At 38.7% G+C, this 24,578-nt stretch overlaps 1 protein-coding gene and 1 non-coding gene across 2 annotated transcripts in view; one reads left to right on the forward strand and one right to left on the reverse strand.

Moving 5' to 3' along the window:
• RAB27B (RAB27B, member RAS oncogene family) overlaps nt 1-24,578 on the forward strand; it is a 169,880-nt gene that overhangs the window by 2,787 nt on the left and 142,515 nt on the right. The window contains exon 2 of the mRNA XM_061131397.1: nt 206-317. The gene's annotated coding sequence lies outside the window, so the exon portion shown is untranslated. The remainder of the gene's footprint in view (nt 1-205; nt 318-24,578) is intronic.
• Nucleotides 1,016-1,122, reverse strand: LOC133047905 (U6 spliceosomal RNA). Its single transcript, XR_009690907.1, has one exon. It is a non-coding gene; the product is annotated as a U6 spliceosomal RNA (small nuclear RNA).

A 24,578-nucleotide genomic window follows, 5' to 3' on the forward strand; every position in this document is an offset into this window, starting at 1 on the left:
TTGACTGGTTTGATCTCCTTGTGTTTATTGAAACCAATGTAAAGAAATGACAAGTCATCCTTCTCAATTTGTCCTGAAAAGTGATTACAGTACTAACGTGAGTTTTTCAGAATCTGTTGGCCACATATGCAAGCCACAATAAATAGGAATTACATGTAACTTGAGAATTTATTTGCTATCTAATTATGATTTTCCCTTATTAAAGACCTAAAGGAAAGGCTACAAGAGGGTATCGATGGCAGGCCATGTCCATAGAAGTTACATCTGTGAAAACAAGAGGGATAAATTATGTATTTTGCTGGAATTTGGCAATAGAGGTAAGCGATTATCCATATAATCACTTTTTCAGAAGAAGCTTTTCTTGAAAGCAAAGATCTTGTTATTTATAGAAATTGATTTTACAAATAAAGAAATGTTTGTAGGTGCAGAAAGCTTTTAAATAGATGAGACGCAGCCTTTGGGTATAAAAGGGTCACTGATAATATGAAATACATGTCATGCAGTGTTGATAAACTGATTCATCCAAACATTAATTGTCCCTACTGGTTCTCACAACTGGAACTGGTGTGACTGTGTTGTTGTGTTGTTCAGTCGCTAAGTTGTGTCCAACTCTTTATGACCCCATGCAGTGCAGCACGTCAGGCTTCCCTGTCCTCCATTATCTCCTGGAGTTTGCTCAAACTTCTGTCCATTGACTCAGTGATGCCATCCAACCATCTCATCCTCTGTTGTCCCCTCTTCTCCTGCCCTCAGTCTTTCCCAGAATCAGGGTCTTTTCCAGTGAGTGGGCTCTTTGCATCAGATGGTAAAAGTATTGAAGCTTCAGCTTCAGCATCTGTCTGTCCTTCCAGTGAATATTCAGGATTGATTTCCTTTAGAATTGACTGGTTTGATCTCCTTGAAGTCCAAGGGACTCTCAAGAGTTTTCTCCAACATCACAGTTCAAAAGCATCAATTCTTCGGTGCTCTTTATGGTTCAACTCTCACATCCATATTTTTTTTTTTTTTAAGTGAAAAAAATATTGAATGCTTCACAAATTTGCGTGTCATCCTTGCGCAGGGGCCATGCTAATCTTCTCTGTATCGTTCCAATGTTAGTATATGTGCTGCCGAAGCGAGCACACACATCCATATTTTACTACTGAAAAAACCATAGCTTTGACTATACAGACTTTGTTGGCAAAGTGATGTGTCTGCTTTTTAATATACTATATAAGTTTGTGATAGCTTTTCTCCCAAGGAGCTAGAGTCTTTTAATTTCATGACTGCAGTCACTGTCCATAGTGACTTTAGAGTCAAGAAAATAAAATCTGCCACTGTTTTGTGAGATACCACTAATATACGCTCATTCCCTACCCCTAGGTCTTTTATTTGAGGGAAGAAGTTAAAAACTCTAAGGAAACATGACAGATATTAATCATGGTTTCATAAGTGTTTAAGTTGCAAATGAGCTTTGTTTTTCCTCCACATGTAAGGTAATAACTCTAGTCTGTGCTTTAGAATCAGTATACAATTTTATTGGCAAAGGATTTAATATTTTTGGATCCTCTTTTTTTTTTTTTTGGGTCCTCTTTTTAAAGACCGTTATTTATAGGTTTTTCAATGTACGCCCGGTACAGTCTTTAGACCAGTAAACAAGATATGTCCACCATTCATGGTCTCTATCATTCCATCATTTTGTGAATGGAAATAGGCAACAAGCAATTATTATGAAGGAAACACATGATTATTAAAGTTCTTTTAAAATTATCATTATAACTTCTTTCAGATAAACCAGAATATATCTGATAGTTACTAACATGAAAATGAGAAGAGTGCTGTGGTAAAGAATGACTTGGTGGCTTTTGTAGATGTGGTTGTCTAGAAGGTTTGCTGAAAAGGTGATGTATTGTCAGGGACCCCAGTAAAAGCGGCAGCCAAGGAGAGGGGAGCACGTGCTATAATAGAAAAAGTGTAGACTGTCGCAGACCTACCACAATTTAAATCCTTTCTATGTCATTCTTAAACCTTGACATGTGGAGAATTCCATCCCCTTGATAAAAACTTTACAGAATTTTGAGAACAATGACTTTTCCATCACAGAGTTTTGAGAAGGACGAGGTAACATGTTGGATGTCCAGGGCAAATTTAAATTTCCATAATAACTTATGAAGTGTTCTCACAACTTTATGAACTCACTCCTTGGAGTATCTAGTCAAATAAACAAGTGTTGGGCTGTTTTATCACCCCTGTGCCCCTTCCTTTAAATTGGTGATTCTGTATCACATGGTTGAAGGAGAAAAGAGCACTTCCACAAACAGCAGAAAAAAAAGAGCTTTGCTCCTGAAATTCCCAGATGACCAAGTCTCCTTGAGGAGCTTTGTTAGAAGCATTCATGGGAGATTTTTCATCATCTCCTCAGAAACCACCAACACGGTGCTTGATGGGGATTGATTAAGGCGCTGTTCCTCCCAGGGAATGCCAGACGGAGATGGCCGCACCCAAGGAACTTAGACACACGTCCCCTAGTGGGACTGTGCTTCCTGGGCTTGGCGTGTCAGCCGCAGCTTCTTGAGAAGTTCAGTGATTTGAATGTGGCATCTCACAGTGCATGGCGCAGGGTACAAGCTCAGGGCCAAGAGGCGAGTTCTTTGATGAACAGGATAGTTCCTTGACACTTGGAGTGACTCACATCTAATCACTTTTGGAGTTTTGTCATCTCATCAGTGTGCAGCCCTAAAATACATACGTGCACACAAACAGCCACAGGTATATGTATGTGTGTATATGTAAGTGTATACATTTTGTGTATATATACATATATATGTGTATATACACATTCCATGAGCTACATCTACATGATTACCAAATAAATAAATCATCGGTTTATAATAAGTCCACAATCCCGATTCTGAGGCCAAATTTCTATTGTGTTTACTCTGATAACTATGGGTAAATTCTCATTCTCAAGATTGCAGTTAACTCATAACTGGTCTATATTGCAATATCCTATATTTTTAATACAGAAATATTTCAATCACCGTAAAATAAATACAGACCAAATCCATTATCAATGGAATCCCAAAATGATTCATCTGCATCATAAATACTGTAGATTTTATCCTTTTATATATGTTGTTTTAATTATTATCTTGCTTTTCACTTCTTTTATAAATATATATTTTTTAAAATCTTGGAATGTAGAACTTTGTATGGCACATGACAGACCATTTTAATGCTATGCTTTAGAAAAGTTTAAATTATTCTCAATTTTCTATTTGTCAAAATTTCTAGCTAGATCAAAATTCCATTTCAGATCCATAGCAGCTTTGCTCTCAATCTGAAAAGGGCAGAGAGACTTTCTGTCTGAGCGTAGCATATACTCTGATAACGAATGACCTCATTTCTTGTCTTGACAAGAAAAAAACTCTAGGAAAGATATAAATCTTGTATCATTGTATGCGTATGTCAAAAGTTATATATCTAAAGAACAAATAGCTCAATTAAAGAGCAATTACTCCTGCCTAAGTGATCATCTAAATGGTGCCTTTTCATTTTGAATGGATCCCTCTTGTTGTGCAATTAAAAGATAGTATATTCCAAGTCTGTTCAAGTTCTTTTCAGAAAGTTAAAGCTTCTTTCTTTCAATAAGAAATATTGAATATTTCTGTCTCAACATATTAAACTTTAATGTATTCAAACTTCTCAGTTTTAGAATATTTAAAGTGAAGTTTAGAAAGGACTTTAGAAATCTTGGTCTACCACCTCCAGTTTAGAGATGACCATCCTGAAGTTCTAAGTGGTCAGATCGCAAGAAACCATGGTTTTATTTTTCAACTGGACTTGCTGTATCAGCATATAGTTTGTTAAAGTACAATTTCAAAATGTAAAATTACAACTTTTTGGCAAATATAAAATGGATTATGTATAAGAATTTGCATTCTTAAATTTATATATTTATAAAATTTATATGCATATCAATTTATAAACTAATATACATATCCATTGCTTGAATGTGTATGTATATACATTTTATTTAATTCATTAATTAATGAAGGATATCAGTAACATGTAATGACCAATTTGAAAAGCATTTAAAAAACAGAGGATATATTCACAATTTTAAAAAGAAGTGTTAGGGTAAGATTGTGGAGTTTAAAAAAAAAATCTTTGGGGTTATCTGTTTTGTCAGACAAAAATTATTTGCATTTCTATGAGACAAAAACCTAAAAGTTAGCAGTAACTTGACTAAATCTAGGCTTTTTAACCAGTATTAAACAGTGGGATGAACTAAATCCCCTTTCTTAGACAGGGCCAATATATTATTGAAGGTACTTTCTGTCCATCATTTTGCCTCATGTCTGTGGTTTAGGTCAGATATTGACCAACTACGCCTGTTTGCCAAGTCCAGCCCATCAGCTTTTTGTAAGTGAGATTGTATTGGAGCATAGCTTCGCCTTGATTATTTCCAAAGGTGTGTTAAGAGTGGTAATTTACTGTAGACGCCTTCTAGTGCTTGCTTTGCAAATATAAGTTCTTACAGTGTTCAGCAGCCACTAATGCCACAAAATTTACTTCCATCTGGAAATTTTCTTAAGGAATCTTAAGTTGAACTTTTAGAATTTTGTTTTAGTACCTCTTCTGCCATGAGGCTAGGAAACCAACCCCAGAAGACTCTTTCCACTAGATTTCACCTGCAATACCTTTACTTTTAGGTGAAACCTTCTCTTTTAGAGGTCCCTCAAATTTGCTGAGGTCCCTAGTGTGCTGAAAATAACCTTTTTACTATCTGAGAGGTTGGGAAAGTTGTCTAAGCCATGTGGGTTTAGAAGCCTGTCCCTGAGGGTCTGCTCTTTGAAGAGTACTTGGTGTTGTCCTTATACGAGGCTCTAGGACTGACCTCCTCTGTTGAAGACACCAATTCAAGCCCATAGCTTACAGCAGAGCCTTCAGGCAGGCAGCAAGAAACAGGGAGCTGTTTGATGATGAGACTAATTGGCTGTGGTCAATTTATGACAACAACCAAGGACGTCAGAAGAAGAGGGGAACAGAATTATTTAATAGGCTTTCATAATGGTTTGACCAATGCGCTCTTTGAGAATAAGAACATATTATGGAAGGCACCGAAGAATCTCCAGAGCCTTCCCTCCAAAGCATCTAGTTTCTGAAATACTTTTATTAATATTTTATCCATGCAAATTAGGCTAAAGAAGTCTGAGTCTCTATTTGGTTTTGTAGTTCTTCCCTTGCAGCTCTTATATAACAGTGTTGTACTTATTAGTAACTATGAAACTGCCAAACAAACCTAATTATTTCTAGCAATTTTTTCACTTTTATAAAGAAATAAATCTTTGTGATTATCAGGTGTTCTCTGAGAAATCTAAAAAATAATTTTATAAGTGAATTTTAAGGGCTTTCAAGGGTGACCTCCAAAGCTGCTAAAGTCTAATTTTATAATCATGCCTCTCTGGAAAATATAAAATGAACAAATGTCAGCAATTTCACATAACTTATTATTTAATAAGGAAACCAGATGTTATGGTCACTTTGGAGAAAATGTGAGATATTATATATATATATATATATATGTAGAGAAATTTAAAAAGATATATGAAAGTAAAATTACTGCATCAGATTTACATATATATATGTGAAAGTCACTCAGTTGTGTCCCACTCTTGTGACCCCATGGACTATACAGTTCATGGAATTCTCCAGGCCAGAATACTGGAGTGGGTAGCTGTTCCCTTCTCTAGGGGATCTTCCCAACCCAGGGATTGAACCCAGGTCTCCCTCATTGCAGAAGAATTCTTTACCATTTGAGCCACCAGGGAAGCCTGCATCAGATTTAAAAATGGGCTAATATCCAACAAGTCATAAGTCTTTGGGTTTATTTGCTCCACTGGGCAAAATTATTGGTATATATAATGGATAAAATTCTACAAATTAACAAGTTATTTTACTAAATCTAGGTGCTTCAATTAATAATAAAAAATGAGACAAATAAGCAGGTTTCTCTAAACCTTTACTGTGTAATAAAGTAGCCACTAACTCTTTAAATTCTTTTTTTTTTTTTTTGCTTTGCGTGCATGCTCAGTTGTATCTGACTCTTTGTGACCCCGTGGACTGTAGCCCACCAGGCTCCTCTGTCTGTGGGATTAGCCAGGCAAGAATACTGGAGTGGGTTGCCATTTCCTCCTCCAGGGGAGCTTCCCAGTCCAGGGATCTCTTCCATTGGCAGGTGGATTCTTTACTGCTATGCCACCTGGGAAGTCCCAAATATGGCTATTAAAATTTAAGCTCCGCACTGTCCACTTCTCACGTGCTTGGTGGTTGTACTGGCTTACTGGCTAGTACTAAGTGGCTCCTGTACTGGGCAGCATTTCTGTCTTCATGGAAATTTCTTTGAGATAGCACTGTGCCTGCCTAGACAATCCTTAGGCAGCCGTTGACCCTTTATGATGCGAAACAGTTAAGTTCCTCACCATTTTGCCTTATTTTCAAATTTCAGAAAAATTTTCTGACACTTTTAATTGTGACAGAATTTATAACCATCTAAAAATAAAACTCAATAGTAAAGGACTGCTCTCCAAATAGACTTTGTTATATAGCGTGATCAGGGCTTCGCAGGTGGCTCTATAGTAAAGAATTTGCTTGCCAATGCAGGAGATGCAAAAGAAGCATGTTGAATCCCTGGGTTGGGAAGATTACCTGGAGGAGGAAATGGCAATCCACTCCAGTATTCTTGCCTGGGAAATCTCATGGACAGAGGAGCCTGGTGGGCTACAGTCCATGGGGCAGCAAAGAGCTGGACAAGACTGAAAGACTATCATGCCAAAACAGGATAATTATGTGATACATGATATATTTTGGTAGCAACGCACTTTAGAGCAGTGCACACAATGATACATACCAAAGTATGTATCATTCAAATTACTAAATTTGATTCAGTTAGGAAAGCATAAGAGCTGGGATGTTGTGAATATTTCTGATAAACAAGAGGAGGGTCAATACAGAAACAGGACAACCATAGTATCTAAGGAAAATTTTGCCTTTTGCTTCACATAGCATTTTATTTTTCTGGGCTTAATTATGATAAAATGGAATTACACGTATTTCTGTGAAAGTAACTTCTATGTTAAACAGAACCTAGGTTTTACACGAAGGCTCAGTAGTGCAGAAGGAAAAGAAACACTATCAAACTAGAATACTATTTTAAAATTGTGAGAATTACTTATGTAACAGAGAACTGCTTTATCTTGGATTTCTCATTAACAAAATGAAAGCATTAGTTCCCTGAATTTCATTATTGCAAATTTGTAAATGTAAATTTAACTTATCAAACAAATAGCTGTTAGGTGCCTATTGTACAAATAAGATGGAAACAGTATCTGCCCATATAGAGGGTGCAGGGGTAAGGAAGGCAGAAAATAAACACAGTAATAATTAATTGCAAACTCTGTAAGTTTTGTGAAGAAGTATCATGAGAGCATATGAGGGGAAACTCTTTCCTAGTCTGTTGGGATTGGAGCTGGGTATGTATTTGAAGGGATGCAGTCAAGAAAGTCATCTTTAAGAAAGTGATGTATAAATCAGGATGTAGAGGATAAGGAGGGATTTTCTAGGTACAGGAGAACCATGGAGGATTGACAGTTTCTTAAAGGAAACGTCATATAGAAGGTCACTGACCAAGGAGGTAATATGAACATTTGAGATTTCAAATGGATGAAGATGTAATGACTATTTTGAACTATTTCCCAATGTTATTTTCCCTTTTTGGCCAAAAGAAAGGGAACAGATTGGCATAGATTACCTTTTTACATCAAATTGCAATGAGGAAATACCTAAGCAGATAAAATCCTTGTGACCTACTTCTCATTCTGTAATCAAATGTAATGCCATCTATGTATCTGAATGTGGATGATCTGTAATTGATACTATAAATAAAGATTGAATTTTAGATTAGATAATGAATGGATGGATCAAAATTTTCTTTTGAACTTTATCTGGAATATTATCTTGACATCATCTTTCTCCTTGCCCACACACTTTGCATGATGTGTTTGTCCCACCATTATAAATTCATTGCTGTATTTGATATTTTTTCTAGAATATGAGTGCATAATAATCTCTATTTCCAACACTTAACATATTGCTTGGCCAGTAATGTTCAGTATGTGTTTATTAGGAGACTAAGCAAGTGAATTTTCGTGACAAAATTGAAAAGCAAGGATATTTGCTTAAAAATATTATGTGTAATATAGAAAATGTGCATGTGCGTTCACGGTAAGTCATTTCAGTCGCGTCTGACTCTTGTGATGCTATGGACTGTAGCCCACCAGGCTCGTCTGTTCATGGAATTCTCTAGGCAAGTATATTGGAGTGGGTTGCTATGCCCTCCTCCAGGGGATCTTCCAGACCCAGGGACTGAACCCAAGTCTCTTATGTCTCCTGCACTGGCAGGCGGTTCTTGACCACTAGCACCACCTGGGACGCCCCCTAGGAGTTGTGTACTAGAAGTCAAATGAGTACAAGAAAAAGTGAGAGATGCCAGAGTTAGGAAGGTTAGCAGCAAGGACATTCTGAAACTCAGGTCGTATTAAAAGTCACAAGAGGGAAAAGATTTCATCAAATACTAAGCTCTTCTAATTGTTCATCGATGACTAACCACTGACTCATAATCTTGTCCTTTCCCATATAGTTCTTACTATTTTATAGTTGACTGCCTTTGAAGACATTATTTATATCTTCCACATAACACAACTGAAAAAAAAGAATGAAATTAGTATCTGTTGACAACCTACTATATCCCAGTCATTGTAGTCAGAATTTTACATAATATATCCCTACCTCAAACATTTTTTAGAACATAAACACATTCACCATGTTTTTTAAAGATTTAAAAATATTTTTATCTGCATCTTTTATGACAGAGTCTAACCTGGACAAAAACCTTTTTTTTTTCCGGTAAAACAACTTTGTTGTGGTGTACTTACAGAAAACAAAGACTTATTTTATACTTACAGCTTAATGGGTCTTGACAAATGTACTCTCCTTTATATTCAATCAAGATAGAGAATACTATCTTCACCCCCCAAATTCCCTGATGTTCTTTTGCAACCCGTCTTGGATTAAACTGCCTCTGATATGCTGTTGGTCATTGTAAATTCATTTGCATTATCAGGAATTACATCTAAATGAAATCATACGGTATGTACCCTTTTGTATATGGCTTCTTTCATATGGAATGTTTTTGAAATTCGCCCAGGTCCTTGCATGTAGAGGTGGTTAAAGATTTTGTTTTTAATTTCTTAGTAGTATTTCATCTTATGAATATATTACAGTTTGTTTATCCATTCTCCTATTGATGGACATTTAGATAGTTTTCATTTGGGAGGATGATAAAATTGGGATGAACCTTGATTTTCAAGACTTTGTGTCGAAATGTGTTTTTATTTCTCCTGCTGAGCACCTATGTGGGGTTGCTGAGCTATGTGACAAGGGTACATTTTGCTTTGGGTTTGTTGCATTTTGCTTTTCCAGCAGAAATGTGTGAGAGGTCCAGTTTCTCCTTATCTTCACTAGCACCTGATATTGTTAATATTTTCATGTAAACTTTCCTATTGGTGTGTAGTGGTATCTCACTGTAAATTTAATTTGCTTATCAAATTAAACCAGTCTCTGACAGACTAAATGGTATTGAGCATCTTTACTTGGGCTCATTAGACATTTGTTTGGCTTCCTTTGAGAAGTGTCTATTCAGATCTTTTGCCCACTTTTGGGTTGAGTTGCTTGTGATAGAGTTGTAAGAGTTCTCCATGTTTTGTGGATGCAAATCCTTTGTAATATACACATATTACAGATATGTTCTCTCCTTCTATGTCTTTTTTAAAAAGAAGACAAGTTTTTAGGGCAGTTCTGGGTCACCACAACGTTAAGAGGAAGGTACCAAGAATTCCCACATAGCCCCTCTCCCATCCTCAGCATCCTCCCCAAAAGTAGCACATTTGTTACAGTTGACGAGCTGTGCTGACACGCCACTGTCACTCCAGGTCCATCGTTTACCTTTGGCTTCGCTCTTGTTTTACATTCTGTGGGTATGAAAAAAAAATATAACGACTTAGCTCCATTGTTACAGTATCATGAGGACTGTTTTCACTGCCGTAAAAATCCTTTGTCCTATGCCTATTCATTCCTGCCCTCTCAGACCTCCACAACCACTGATCTTTTTACTGTCTCCATAGTTTTGCCTTTTCCAGAAGGTCATATAGTTGCAGTCATTTCGTATCTAGCCTTTTCAGATTGGCTTCTTTCCCTTAGTTATATGCAGTTAAGTCTCCTCCATGTTTTCTCATAGCTTGATAGCTCATTTCTCTTTAATGCTGAATAATATTTCATTGTCAGATGTACCACAGTTTACCCATTTACTTACTAAGGGGTTATCTTGGTTGCTTTCAAGTTTTGGCAATTATGAATAAAGCTGCTGTAAACATCCACGTGCAGATTTTGCGTGGACATAAATTTTCAATTCATTTGAATAAATACCAAGGAGCATGATTGCCAGATTGTATGATGAGAGCGTGTTTAGTTTTGATTGTCATTTTATTTTCATTGGTTTCTTTTTTTTTTTTTTTTACTAAGAGCAGTAGGTTTTAATTTGATACAGTCCCTTTTACCTCTTTTTGTCTTTTATGGTTTGTGTATGATCTGGTGGCAATTTCACATGTCTAGAGGGAGAATTCACCCCATGCTTAATACTATTAAAGTTCAGTTACTTGATTGACTCTACATGAGGCAGTAATATTGAGGATCATCACGTAAGAGTGATTTTATCTTACACATTTATTAACCAGTGCTCTGGATAATGAAGTGATTCATAGGCACTGTCCTCCTAACTGCCTGAATGTCAAAGCAGAGTTATAGAGCCGCAGGGTCAGGAAGGAAATGATAAGACATCCTTTCCATCCATTGGATAAACATTTTAACAGTCAGATCATTTGTCTAATGCACATTTCCAGAGCCTGTTTTCATCATAAGCAGCAATGTAGCATAACTCATCTGGATGTTAGAGCAGGAAAAGAAATAAGAACCTTCTCTCCTTTTTGTCATTATAAGATGCCTGCCTGACTTTCCACAGCTTAGCAGTGGAACATTTCCAGCTAACATATGACTTGCTTTCAAGTAGAATGATGCCTTTGGAGTGGCTAAGTGGTCCTCTGAGCAGAGTGGGAGCTTTCTAATCAAACCAAGCCCAGGCATGTATGCTAGGCTAGCAGAGTGAGCAGGTCACTGAAATGTCCTGAGCCACGGTTTCCATCATCTGTAAGATTTGAATATATGCATCGAAATATAGTAGGCTCTCACTGCTGCTGCTGCTAAGTCGCTTCAGTCGTGTCCGACTCTGTGCGACCCTAAAGACGGCAGCCCGCCAGGCTTCTCTGTCCCTGGGATTCTCCAGGCAAGAAGAATACTGGAGTGGGTTGCCATTTCCTTCTCCAGTGCATGAGAGTGAAAACTGAAAGTGAAGGTGCTCAGTCGTGTCCGACTCTTTGAGACCCCAAGGACTGTAGGCTACCAGGCTCCTCCGTCCATGGGATTTTTCCAGGCAAGAATACCGGAGTGGGTTGCCATTGCCTTCTTCAGGCTCTCACTAGATGGGTGTTTTTTGGTTTTTTACTAATTGGTGATATAAATAATGAATTAGAGAGAAATTTTATTTCTGGTGCATTTTTATCATTAGAAGAAAGAGAACTGAGAAATTCAGGACAAAAATATCTAGATTAAAAACTTGGTCTTTGTTTTCCATAAATCCTATCTAGGTTTGTACTCATGACCATAATCTAATTGTGGTCTTTTTTCACAAGAAGCATGTCTTGGAAGTGATGGATATTGAATTATGTTATTGCTATACAAAACCAGAGAACAAAGTGGCATCACAATTATTTTCAAATCTAAGGCAAACAGATATTATTGAGGGACCTTGTCTTCCTATGAGACCTCTTAAAATTTTGAATAAGTAATAAATTGTGCTGCTGATTCAAAACCAAACAATAAGGCTACACCAAGAAGCCTTAACCTCCACTGTTCCCCCATCTGTAAAGTTCTCCCTACCCTGTTCCCTAAGTTAATCAGTTTTATTACCTACTCTGTTTTTTAAGTCAACTTGGGCAAATATGGGCTTCCCTTGTGGCTCAGACTGTAAACAATCCGCCCGCAATGCAAGAGACCTGGGTTTGATCCCTGGGTTGGGAAGGTCTGGAGGAGAGCATGGCAACCCACTCTAGTATTCTTGCCTGGAGAATCCCCATGGACAGAAGAGCCTGGCCGGCTACAGTCCATGGGGTTGCAAAGAGTCATACATGACTGAGTGACTAAGCACGTGGACAAAAGTTAGTATACTACATACTCTCTTGCACATCTCGCTTATAAAAATATATGTGTAGAAATTAACATATCATCCGTACAGAGTGGCCATGTTAAGATTCTGTGTGGCATTTCAACCTTATTGCACGTGATGCTGAAGTGAAGACCCTGCAAGTCCTTTGCTAAATAAAAAAAGTGACCTGCCTCTCCACCTTGATGACTTGCTTCTCTTCATGCCTAGAGGCAGAAAGTGACAACAGGTAAGAACTCAAGGCCCCTGGAATTTTTGAAGACATAATTCTAGCATGTAACTGCTCAGGGAAAGAGGCTTTGGGAATTCTGATGTTCTTCTCTCTGGCAAAATCGGTCTTGAGGAATTGGTTTTAGCCTGAAGGCTTGTGCTACAAATAGAAGTATGTTTCAGCATAAAAGTTAATACAGCTTTTCATTAAGAGTGAATGTTTTCATGTGTAAAACTTGAAAGGGAAAAGTGTCTAATGTAGTCTTACCTCCTGATTAGAGGAAATGACTGGAAGGAAATCCTTCTAAGGCAATTGCTTGTAGAGGCGACTTACTTGTCACCCTGGAGGAAACTGTAAGCTTCTTGGAACACTATCTCCCAAGAACATATAGGAGAGGCCTTTCTCTGAGTCATAATGATGGGTGCAGCATGGCGTTGGAGATGCTGTCATAACTGAAGTTTATTTGGTAGCTAAAATTTCTGAATTCAGTTTCATCTTTGAGTTTATAAGCATCTCAGCTTGTTTTTCAAAAACCTAAAAGCACATGTATACAATATACATGTATACACATGCCTTACAATAATGGAAGGCAGGAGCAAGTTAGGGTCAGATATACAAATATTAAAAAGTATAAGGTTACCTAAGTCACTCATAATTTATTTACTGAAAATTTATTTATATTATATCATATTATAAATTAGGTATGCTTATGATATAATATATGATATGACTTATATGTGGAATCTAAACAAGTAATACAAATGAACTTATTTACAAAACAGAAATAGACTGTACAGACATAGAAAACACACTTATGGTTTCCAAAGGAGAAAGAGGGGAGGGATAAACTAGGAGTTTGGGATTAACAGATACCTACTATATAAAAATATACAGAAGAACTGTACAAAAAAGATCTTCATGACCCAGATAATCATGATGGTGTGATGACTCACCTGGAGCCAGACATCCTGGAATGTGAAGTCAAGCGGGCCTTAGGAAGAAGCATCACTACAAATAAAGCTAGTGGAGGTGATGGAATTCCAGTTGAGCTGTTTCAAATCCTGAAAGATGATCCTGTGAAAGTGCTGCACTCAACATGCCAGCACATTTGGGAAACGCAGTGGCCACAGGACCGGAAAAGGTCCGTTTTCATTCCAATCCCAAAGAGAGGCAATGCCAAAGAATGCTCAAACTACCGCACAATTGCACTCATCCCACACGCTAATAAAGTAATGCTTAAAATTCTCGAAGCCAGGCTTCAGCAATACGTGAACTGTGAACTTCCAGATGTTCAAGCTGGTTTTAGAAAAGGCAGAGGAACCAGAGATCCAATTGCCAACATCTGCTAGATCATCAAAAAAGCAAGAGAGTTCCAGAAAAACATCTATTTCTCCTTTATTGACTACGCCAAAGCCTTTGACTGGGTAGATCACAATAAACTGGAAAATTCTGAAACAGATGGGAATACCAGACCACCTGACCTGCCTCTTGAGAAACCTGTATGCAGGTCAGGAAGCAACAGTTAGAACTGGACATGGAACAACAGACTGGTTCCAAATAGGAAAAGGAGTATGTCAAGGCTATATATTGTCATCCTGCTTATTTAACTTATATGCAGAGTACATCATGAGAAACTCTGGGCTGGAAGAAGCACAAGCTGGAATCAAGATTGCCGGGAGAAATATCAATAACCTCAGATATGCAGATGACACCACCCTTATGGCAGAAAGCAAAGAAGAACTAAAGAATCTCTTGATGAAAGTTTCTGAAAGAGGAGCATGAAAAAGTTGGCTTAAAGCTCAACATTCAGAAAACTAAGATCATGGCATCCGGTCCCATCACTTCATGGCAAATAGATGGGGAAACAGTGGAAACAGTGGCTGACTTTATTTTTCTGGGCTCCAAAATCACTGCAGATGATGATTGCAGTCATGAAATTAAAAGACGCTTACTCCTTGGAAGGAAAGTTATGACCAACCTAGATAATATATTAAAAAGCAGAGACATTACTTTGCCAACAAAAGTCTGTCTAGTCAAGGCTATGGTTTTTCCAGTGGTCATGTATGGTTGTGAGAGTTGGACTATAAAGAAAGCTGAGCACAGAAGAATTGATGCTTTTGAGCTGTGGTGTTGGAGAAGACTCTTGAGAGCCCCTTGGACTGCAAGGAGATCCAACCAGTCCATCCTAAAGGAGATCAGTCCTGGATGTTCATTGGGAGGACTGATGTTGAAGCTGAAACTCCAATACTTTGGCCACCTGATGCGAACAGCTGACTCATTGGAAAAGACCCTGATGCTGGGAAAGACTGAGGGCAGGAGGAGAAGGGTATGACAGAGGATAAGGTGGTTGGATGGCATCACCGACTCAATGGACGTGGGTTTGAGTAAACTCTGGGAGTTGGTGATGGACAGGGAGGCCTGGTGTGCTGCGGTTCATGGGATTTCAAAGAGACGGACACGACTGAGCGACTGAACTGAACTGAACTGAACTATATGAAAAATAGGTAAACAACAAGGACCTTCTGTGTAGTTCAAGGAACTATAGCCAACATTTTTAATAACATATAATGAAAAAGAATAGACATATACATGTATGTACAACTGAATCCCTTTGCTGTTTGCCTGAAACTAGTGAAATGTAAATCAACTATACTTCAATTAAAAACAATAATGATTAAAGAAAGAATTCACTTGTTATTTCCTCAATAGATTTACCTTTATTTCTGTGTTTTACTTCTGCTAATAATCAAGTTCATTTGCATTTACTGAGTGCAAAGCAAGTCTTTAAAAGAACAGGTGCCTTGAAGATAGGAGTAAACCAGTCTGGTGTCCTCTGTTTCTGGGTTGCTAGATAATAATCATCCTGAAGGGCCAGAGTCCTGAGTCCTCAAAAAGGGAGCTCATTTCCAAGGCTGTCACAGTACTCTAGGCGAGAGATAATAGTGGTTGCATCCAGTAGCTAGAGGACTCAGTCTGACTTAGTTAATATCCAGTGAACATCTCTCAAGAGAATTTGGGCCAAGCAATGTGCCTGAGTCTCTACTGTTAACCACTGCACTATTCTTAAAAAATAAAACAGTAAGTGACTGTTACAATGATAAAATAGATTGATTTCATTCATGTAAGTTTTTGAGCCATGGCTACATCTCTTAGACAACTTTTATTGGATCCCTTCAAGATGATTATCAGATATGGGTTTTTAATATTGCTTTTTACTTTTCCTAACTAATTTCAGGACAGAGTTCTTAGTTATTTATTTTTATCCCAACATGTGATAAAGAAGTCTTCTTAGAGAAGATGAAGGCTATTTTTTTCTTCCTTTAAAATTTGGACTGAATTGATAATAAGTAAATAAATAAATAAATAAAGCAAATGATAATTGATACTAGAACTATGAGACCCAGATCATAGGTTTTCCTGTATCTCATCACCTATGGTCTAGACCTGTTAGCCTGTTTCTTTTTATAGGAGGATGCATAGACATATCAGAACCAATGCCATCTGGGGAAGAATAATAATTCAAAAGAAGTTACAGGAAGCATCCGTTCAGTCAGTCAGTTATTGAACTGTGGCGGTGCGTTGACCACCGTGCCATCATGTAAAGATGAACATTACAGTCTGGTTGAGGAAACAGCACATAACCTACAGTTATAACGAAGCATGAGGCACAGACCACAGGAGACATATGTGCAGAACACCGTGGGAGTAGATGGAGGGAGGTGTCAGAAGATGTTGATGGATGAGATGAAGCTAGGAGGAGGTTGCTAGGTGGACAAGGAAATCTGTTGACTAGTTTTTGAACTTGTCCAAGAGGAATGAAATTAGTAAGTGCTCATTCTAAAAAAAAAAAAGTAGTTCACAACTGGGGAAAAGCTGTATAAAGATTATGCTGGTGTTATTAGACAGCATATCTTTTGCTCAGGTCCCAGGTATAAGTTAAGACTCTTGATTGTCAGATGGAATAAACCAAGAGGTTGATGTTGGTTTCTGGATGGCAGGAGTATTATTAGATACAGCTGCTATTGAGAGAATCTATGGTATGACCTGAGTCCTCAGTGATGTTAATAATTTTTAAAGACCTGTTTTGAAGTCTTTCTACATGGGTAGACTTTAACCTATGAGAATGTTCCTGAGGTTTTGCAGGGAAGTTTAAAAATAAATTTGAATTACTTTTATACAGATCAAAGGAGATTGTAGGTACAGGAACCTTAAATTTAAGACTTTTTATGTAGTCAACATTCTTTTAGTTTTTTGAAGGCATTCAAGCTTGCAATTAAGACAGAAGAGAATGGAATAAAATCAGACTCTGGTGTAACTAAATCTTGGCTTTGTCTCTTACCTGCTGTCCTTATTTAATTCATCTTTGCTTAGGCATCTGAAAAATTGGAAAATAGTAGTACTTTTCATCATAGTTGAAAATGATGTTAGTAGACATAAAACACTTAGCAAAATGACTGGCATAGATTAAGTGCTTAATAGTTATTGTTGTTGTTGTTCAGTCACTCGTTTGTTCCCGCCTCTTTTCAACCCCATAAAGCAGCACGTCAGGCTTCCCTGTCCTTCACTGTCTCCCAGAGTTTGCTCAAACCCACGTCCATTGATTCAGTGATGCCATCCAACCATCTCATCCTCTGTTGCCCTTCTCCTTTTGCCTCCAATCTTTCTCAGCATCAGGGTCTTTTCCAATGTGTTGGCTTTCCGCATCAGGTGGCCAAAGTATTGGAGCTTCAGCTTCAGCATCAGTCTTCCCAATGAATATTCAAAGTTGATCTCCTTTAGGATGGACTGGTTTGATCACCTTGCTGTCCAAGGGACTCTCAAGAGTCTTCTCCAGCACCACAGCTCGAAAGCATCAATTCTTCGGCGCTCAGCCTTTTTATGGTCTAACGCTCACATCTGTATGTGACTACTGGAAAAACCCTAACTTCGACTGTATGGACCTGTGTCAGCAAAGTGATGTCTCTGCTTTTTAATACACTTTGTTTGTTTAAGATGCTAGATTTGTCATAGCTTTTCTTCCAAGGAGCAAGTGTCTTTTAATTTCCTGGCTACAGTCACCGTCCACAGTGATTTTGGAGCCCAAGAAAATAAACGGCCACTGTTTCCACTTTTCCCCCATCTATTTGCCATGAAATGATGGGACTGCATGCCATTATTTTGTTGTTGTTAATTTTCATTGGAGTATAGTTGCTTTACAATGTTGTGTTAGTTTCTGCGGCACAGCAAAGTGAATCAGCTGTGTGTTCATGTATGTCCCCTCGTTTTGGGTTTCCTGCCCATTTACGTCGCCAGAGAGCAGTGCGTAGAGTCCCCTGAGCTGTACGGCAGGTCCTCATCAGTCAGCCTTTTCATGCACAGAGAGCGCATGCTCGTGCTCAGTCCTGTCTCTGCGACACTTTGGACCGCTGCCCGCCAGGCTCCTCTGCATGCCAGGAAAAAAATCCACGGGATTTTTCAGGCAAGAAGACGGGACTGGGTTGCCATTTTCTCCTGCAGGGGATGTTCTCCATCCAGGCATCAAAGCCACACCTCCTGCACTGCAAGCAGATTCTTGACCACGGAGCCATCAGAAAGGGTATCTATGTCAATTACAGTCTCCCAATTTATCCTGCCCTCCCTCCCCCCCTTAGTAGTCATACACTTGTTCTCTACATCTGTGTCTCTCTTTCTGCATTGCAAATAAGTTCATATGAACCATTTTGTAGATTTCACAGATAAGCAATATTATATGATATTTGTCTTTCTCTTTTTGACTTACTTCACTCTTTATGACAATCTCTAGTTCACCCATATCTCTGCAAGTAGCACTATTTCACTCCTTTTATGGCTGAGTATATTCCAATGTACATATGTACCACATCTTCTTTATCCATTCCTATATTGATGGACATTTAGGTTGCTTTCATGTCCTGGCTAGTGTAAATCATATTGTAATGAACATTGAGGTACATGTATCTTTTTGAATTATGGTTTTCTCTGGGTATTTGCCCAGGAGTGGGATTGCTGGGTCCTGTGGTAGATATATTTTTAGTCTTTAAGGAACCTCCATACTGTTCTTTATGGAACTTTCCAGGTGGTGCTATTGGTAAAGAATCCCCCTGCCATTACAGGAGACTTATGAGATGTGGGTTGGATTCCTGGGTTGGGAAGATCCCCCGGAGTAGGAAGTGGCAACTACTCAATATTCTTGCCTGGAAAATTCCATGGACAGGGCATCAGAGGATAAGATGGCTGAACAGCATCACTGATTCAATGGACATGAACTTGGGCAAACTTTGAGAGGTGGTGAGGGACAGGGAGGCCTGGCATGTTGCAGTCCATGGGGTCACAAAGAGTCAGACACGACTGGGCGACTGAACAACAACAAAGAGACTATATGCTGTGGAATATTTTCTCTCCCCTTGTGACGATCAAAATGTGCTGGCCCAATGTCTCACTTTCTTGGTTCATATTGCCTTATAATAGATACAGGTTAATATGATAGTGGTTTTTAATATTTATGGGTTACTCTTTCTAGGTGACAAGGTTAAAAACTAGCAAAAGCTTGTAATACACAAAGTTTTGTTTTAATCTTAAATATAGATTAAAAAAAAACCTGAATAATACCAGTACTAATTTGCCATGGATGGGAATTATGAGCTAGTGGTGCTATGCAAATGACCACAGTGGGTGATTCATTCTGAAGAACCTGGGAGAATTTTTAAAATCTGAATGATAGTTCTTGACATTTCAGTGTGTGTGTGTGTGTGAATGCTCCTGTGCACACATTTAAATTCTCTTTCTACTTCCATTCTTTGCCTACATGTAATTATGACATTCCAAAATAGGCATGGACTTCAGAGCCAATGTTAGTTATTAGATTGTGAAATTAGAATTTCCAGCTCAGCTATTTTATATTCTCTTTATTAAGACTTTCTCAGTGGTTGGTCCTATCCAATCTACAATTATAATGCTGTATTACATCCACAAAATCATCTGAGTTCTTGTAAGAAGGAATATATTTCCTATGAGGCTAGCTCTGGAGGGTCAGCCTTTAGGAAGTCTTTTCTAGAGAAAAATCAGAATGACCAGTGTGGGAGTTCAATGAGCTAGATTCCTCCAGAACTTCACAGCGGTTCTCACCTCAGAGCCTTAACACATACGGGGATTCACTTAAGGTATGTCAAGAGTAATTTCTTGTGAGTAAAATACAGAAGTTTCTAAATAAAATACCTAAATGCAAATGGGTTGAAAGCTGACCCTACGATTATGTGGTCCTCTTGGGTGGGAGGGAAAGGCACTGTAGTCATAGACATTTTGTATATAGCTTAAAACAGATTCCCCGAACTCTCCCCTGCCTCTGAATCTTCGGGAACACTGGTGACATTCAGGTTCCTGGGCCCTTCCTCCGTGAAATTTGATGTTGTTCATCCGGGTTGATGTGTAAACGCGCATTGTTAACCAGCAACCCAGGTGACTCAGACTCAAGTGGGAAGAGATCCCATTTTCACAAATAGTCACTGGACTTCACAGAAGGCAACCTGTCTCCAACAGGTCTCATGATTTCCTTCCAGCTTGACTGCCTTGTCCTGGCTCCCGGTCTAAGACTGGCTGGTATGTTCTCAGTAACGAGTGGTTACTTGTCACAGACCCTCATTTCTTATGGCAGGTGCTGACGGCCGCCAATTGCTAATGTGAGTCACCCTCCTCTTCACTTGCACTAGCAGAGATTGTAGAAGACTTCTCTAAATTATATATCACTGCCACCTACAAATAACAAGACAGAAAATGGAAGAACAGTTTTATTCATTTCTAAAGAGTACATGTTATATGAAAAAGCTACTAAATGGATGGGATAAGAGAGGTCTAAAAAGCTAAAGTTATGAGTTGCTTACCCAGTGTGAAGAGAGGTGATAGGGAAAAAAGAAGCAAAATTTTTAAGTATTCATAGCATTCCCCAGCAACGCTACAAACAATACTAGAGTATTTTTGGTTTTGTGTTTTATCTGCAAGCTATAATTGCTGTGTTTTATTATAAATTAATACTGCTTATTAATTATGCTCTTTGCTTTGCGCTTTTAAAATTTTTCTTCTGTTTTATCATACCTACTGACAGCTTTTAAAAATACTGACTGTTGCTGAATCCCTAATCATTGATGTTTGAGATTTTTGCATTAATTTAGTATCATGCTTTCAACAACATTATACCCGAGCTAAAAAAAGATAGATGAGTCTTGCTTCATTTGTATACAATGGAAGGCCCATCTTTCCTAACTAGCCATTATTTCTAGAATGTCTCTGTCCATTCACACATGTAAGGGAACTGTTTCTTACAGTTAGGACAGATAGAAACTGTTACAATTTTCTATCATGGAAATTGATGATCTCTTTTAGAATCTTAGAATTATTCAACTCTGGAATAAGGGAAATATTCTACTTATAGTTGGCTATGTGAAGGCAGTAACTGTTTCTTTTTTTAAAAATTGAAGTACAGTTGATATACAGCATTATCTTACAGAGGTACAGTATAGTGATTCACAATTTTTAAAGGTTATACTTCATTTAGTTTTTGTAAAATATTGGCTGTATTCCCCTATTGTACAGTCTATCCTTGTAGCCTATTTCCTACCTCATTGTATCTCTTACTCCCTTGCCCGTATATGGAACCTCCCTGCTTCCCTTTCCCTACTGGTAACCACTAGTTTGTTCTCTATGTCTTTGAGTCTGCTTCTTTTTTGTTATATTCACTGTTTGTTGTATTTTTTAGATTCCACGTATACGTGCTGTCATACAGTATTGCCTTTCTCTGTTTGACTTGTTTCATTTGGCATAATGCTCGCCAGCTGCATCCATGTTGCTGCAGATGGCAAAGTTTCATTCTTTTATGGCTGAGTAGTGCTCCAGTGGATGTGTGTACCACATCTTCCTTGTCTGTTCATCAGTTGATGGACACTTGGGTTGCTTTTATATCTTGGCAACTGTAAATAATGCTGCTGTGAACTTTGAGATGCATGTATCTTTTAAAAATTAGTGTGTGTGTGTGTGTGTGTTTTTAGGATATATATCCACGGTGGAATTGCCAGATCATATGATAGTTCTATTTTTAGTATTTTGAGAAACTTCCATACCGTTTTCTGCAGTAGCTGCAATAATTTACATTCCCACCAACAGTGTACAAGGGTTCCCTTTTCACCACATCCTCACCAGCACTTATTTGTGTTCTTTTTCATGATAGCCATTTTGACAGGTATGAGGTGATATCTTATCATGGTTTTGAATTGCATTTCTCTGATGATTAGCAGTGTTGAACATCTTTTTATGTGCCTATCGGCCGTCTGCCTTTCCTCTTTGGAGAAGTGTCTGTTCGCTGCTTCTGCCTATTTTTTAATTGACTTCTTTGTCTTTTTGATGTTGAGTTGAATTAGCTGTTTATATATGTGTTGGATATTAATTCTTTATTCATCATATCATTTGTAGATATTTTCTCCCCTTTAGTAGGTTGATTTTTCATTCTGTTGACAGTTCCCTTTGCTGTGCAAAAGCTTTCAAGTTTAATTAGGTCCTACTTGTTAATTTTTTCTTTTTTTTAATTTAGGGGATGGACCCAAAGAAATATTGCTGTGCTTTATGTCAGAGTTTTGTCTGTGTTTTCTTCTGAGAGTTTTATAACATCCAGTCTTACATTTAGGTCTTTAATCCATTTTGAGTTTATTTCTGTGTATGGCATTAGAGAATATTCTAATTTCATTCTTTTACAAGTATTTGTCCAGTCTTCCCAGAACCACTTAATGAAGAGACTGTGTTTTCCCCACTGCATATTCTTGAAGGCAGTAACTATCTCTGATATTCTAGGAATCTTTCATTGTTTCATTTGTTTGTATAGAGAAGTGAAGGATAATATTACAAATTTTACTTAAATTTTTAATGCCGACCATTTTCACATTGTGCTGACCCATGATATGGAAATTGGGCCTCACTTAAGTCCTGTTTTCCAGTCATCACTGATTGGAACACCTACTTATGCTCAGGCAATATAGTCAACACTGAAGAAATAAAAACGAACACGGTAGTCTTTGACGGTCGTCCTAGAGTTAACAATCTGGTTAAAGAGAGAGGAAAGACACAATAAAAGCTATCGAAGATAATGAGCTTCCTGTAGGAGCAGATACTGAGTGCCATGGAGGTAGTCATCACTCACAGTGTTTCACGGGGTACCAGACTGGCTGGTTGCTGAGAATACGGAGTACAGTCACTGAATTCAAGAAATTCTCATTATAGAGGAGAATGGTGGTTCATTTTAGTCGTAGAGAATTGCACGAAATACTATGAAAGCAAATTCTATTTGCTGGGAGGCAGTGGGAGACAAGGTAGTCTCCTGGAAGAGGTGTAACAGGAAAGAGTCTTAGGTGATGGGCAGGAGTTACCCAGGGAAAGGCAGAGGGCCAAAGGCACGGGTTACAAGGCATGTTGAAGGGGCTGTGCAAGCAGTTATGATCTCTGGAGTGCTGAGTCCTAGACAGAGGCTGCTGGGAGTTGTAAGTAAAGAAGACAGGCCAGTCCATATAGGGACCCTTGGCCATCTGAAGATATGGGACTTTATCCTGTCCCTGGGGGACACTGAAAGTTAAGAGGGCAATGAAACAGCCGGGTTTAATTTTACATTCTGGCAGTTACATAGCTGATGGTTTTAAGAAAGACAGTACTAAGAGCTCAGACCCAGAACTGACAGTGCTTGTGAGTCGTGATGGGCTTCCCTGTTAGCTCAGATGGTAAAGAATCCGCCTGCAATGTGGGAGACCCAGGCTTGATCCCCGGGTTAAGAAGATCCCCTGGAGAAGAGAATGGCTACCCACTCCAGTACTCTTGCCTGCAGAGTCCCATGGGCAGAGGAGACCGGCAGGCTATAGTCCATGGGGTCACAAAGAGTGGTCCATGACTGAAGCAACTTAGCACACACGTGAGGCGTGACAGTTTTAACACGGGCAGCCCAGTGTTGAACAGGATGGTAGCCGAGCGCTGCAGATGTCAAACCAGTAGCATGTAGTGGCCGGTTGATATGAGAAGCGACGATGAAGGAAAAAAATCAAGAATGACACCCAGAGTTCTTGTTTGGATCCCAAAGTGGATGCTGGTGCCACTGTCTCAGATCCGGCGGGAGAGACAGGCGTGAAGAGGAAGATGCTCAACTTGGTTTTGGGAACATGGAGTTTGAGGGGCCCATGTCACTCTTAGGGGAGCCATCACAGATAAATATTTGAACATGAAAGGGAATCTGGGCAGGGGATTTGGATTTGGGACCCCCCCCTCCCCCCGCCAAGGCTATCAGGGTAGTTGGAAAAATCTGAGTTCTATTTTGGACACAGTCAATTCCTGGAGCCATTAGAATGTGGCCATGCCCATCCAAAACTCAGAAGTGAGATTGAGGGAGATAGATTTTGTAGCCTTCTATGTGGACTGCATTTCTTTCAGCTCACACAAAATATGATAAATGAGGTGGTTAAATCTACCAAAGTGCTGGGAGGAAGATGTAAAAGATGAAGAGAAATTAATGAAGCACCGAATAAAGAAGGTCCATAAAAACTGAGCATCACAATCTATTTATTGTTGTCTTAGTCGCTAAGTCATGTCCAACTCTTTGTGATCCCGTGGAATGTAGGTCGCCAGGCTCCTCTGTCCGTGGGATTTCCCAGGCGAGAAGACTGGAGTGAGTTGCCATTTCCTTCCGTAGGGATCTTCCTGACCCAGGGTTTGAACCTGCATCTCCTGCATTGGCAGGCAGGTTCTTTCCCACTGAGCCACCAGGGAAGCCCATCACATCTATTAGGCTGTGAGAAGATTAACTGGTGAAGTGACACAGTCATTAGTGAAAACGCTGAGCTGGGAAAATAGTTGCTGAAGTTGTAATTTCTCTGGTTGTCACTTTGTGGGACTGCAGTGTAACAGTTCGTGCTAGTTGGGGTTTTCCAATCTTTGGTGGCCCCATCTGGTTCATATTCTAAGACCCAAATTGTGAGG

This window comes from Dama dama, chromosome 27 (genome assembly GCF_033118175.1).
Source record: "Dama dama isolate Ldn47 chromosome 27, ASM3311817v1, whole genome shotgun sequence".
NCBI lineage: Eukaryota > Metazoa > Chordata > Mammalia > Artiodactyla > Cervidae > Dama > Dama dama.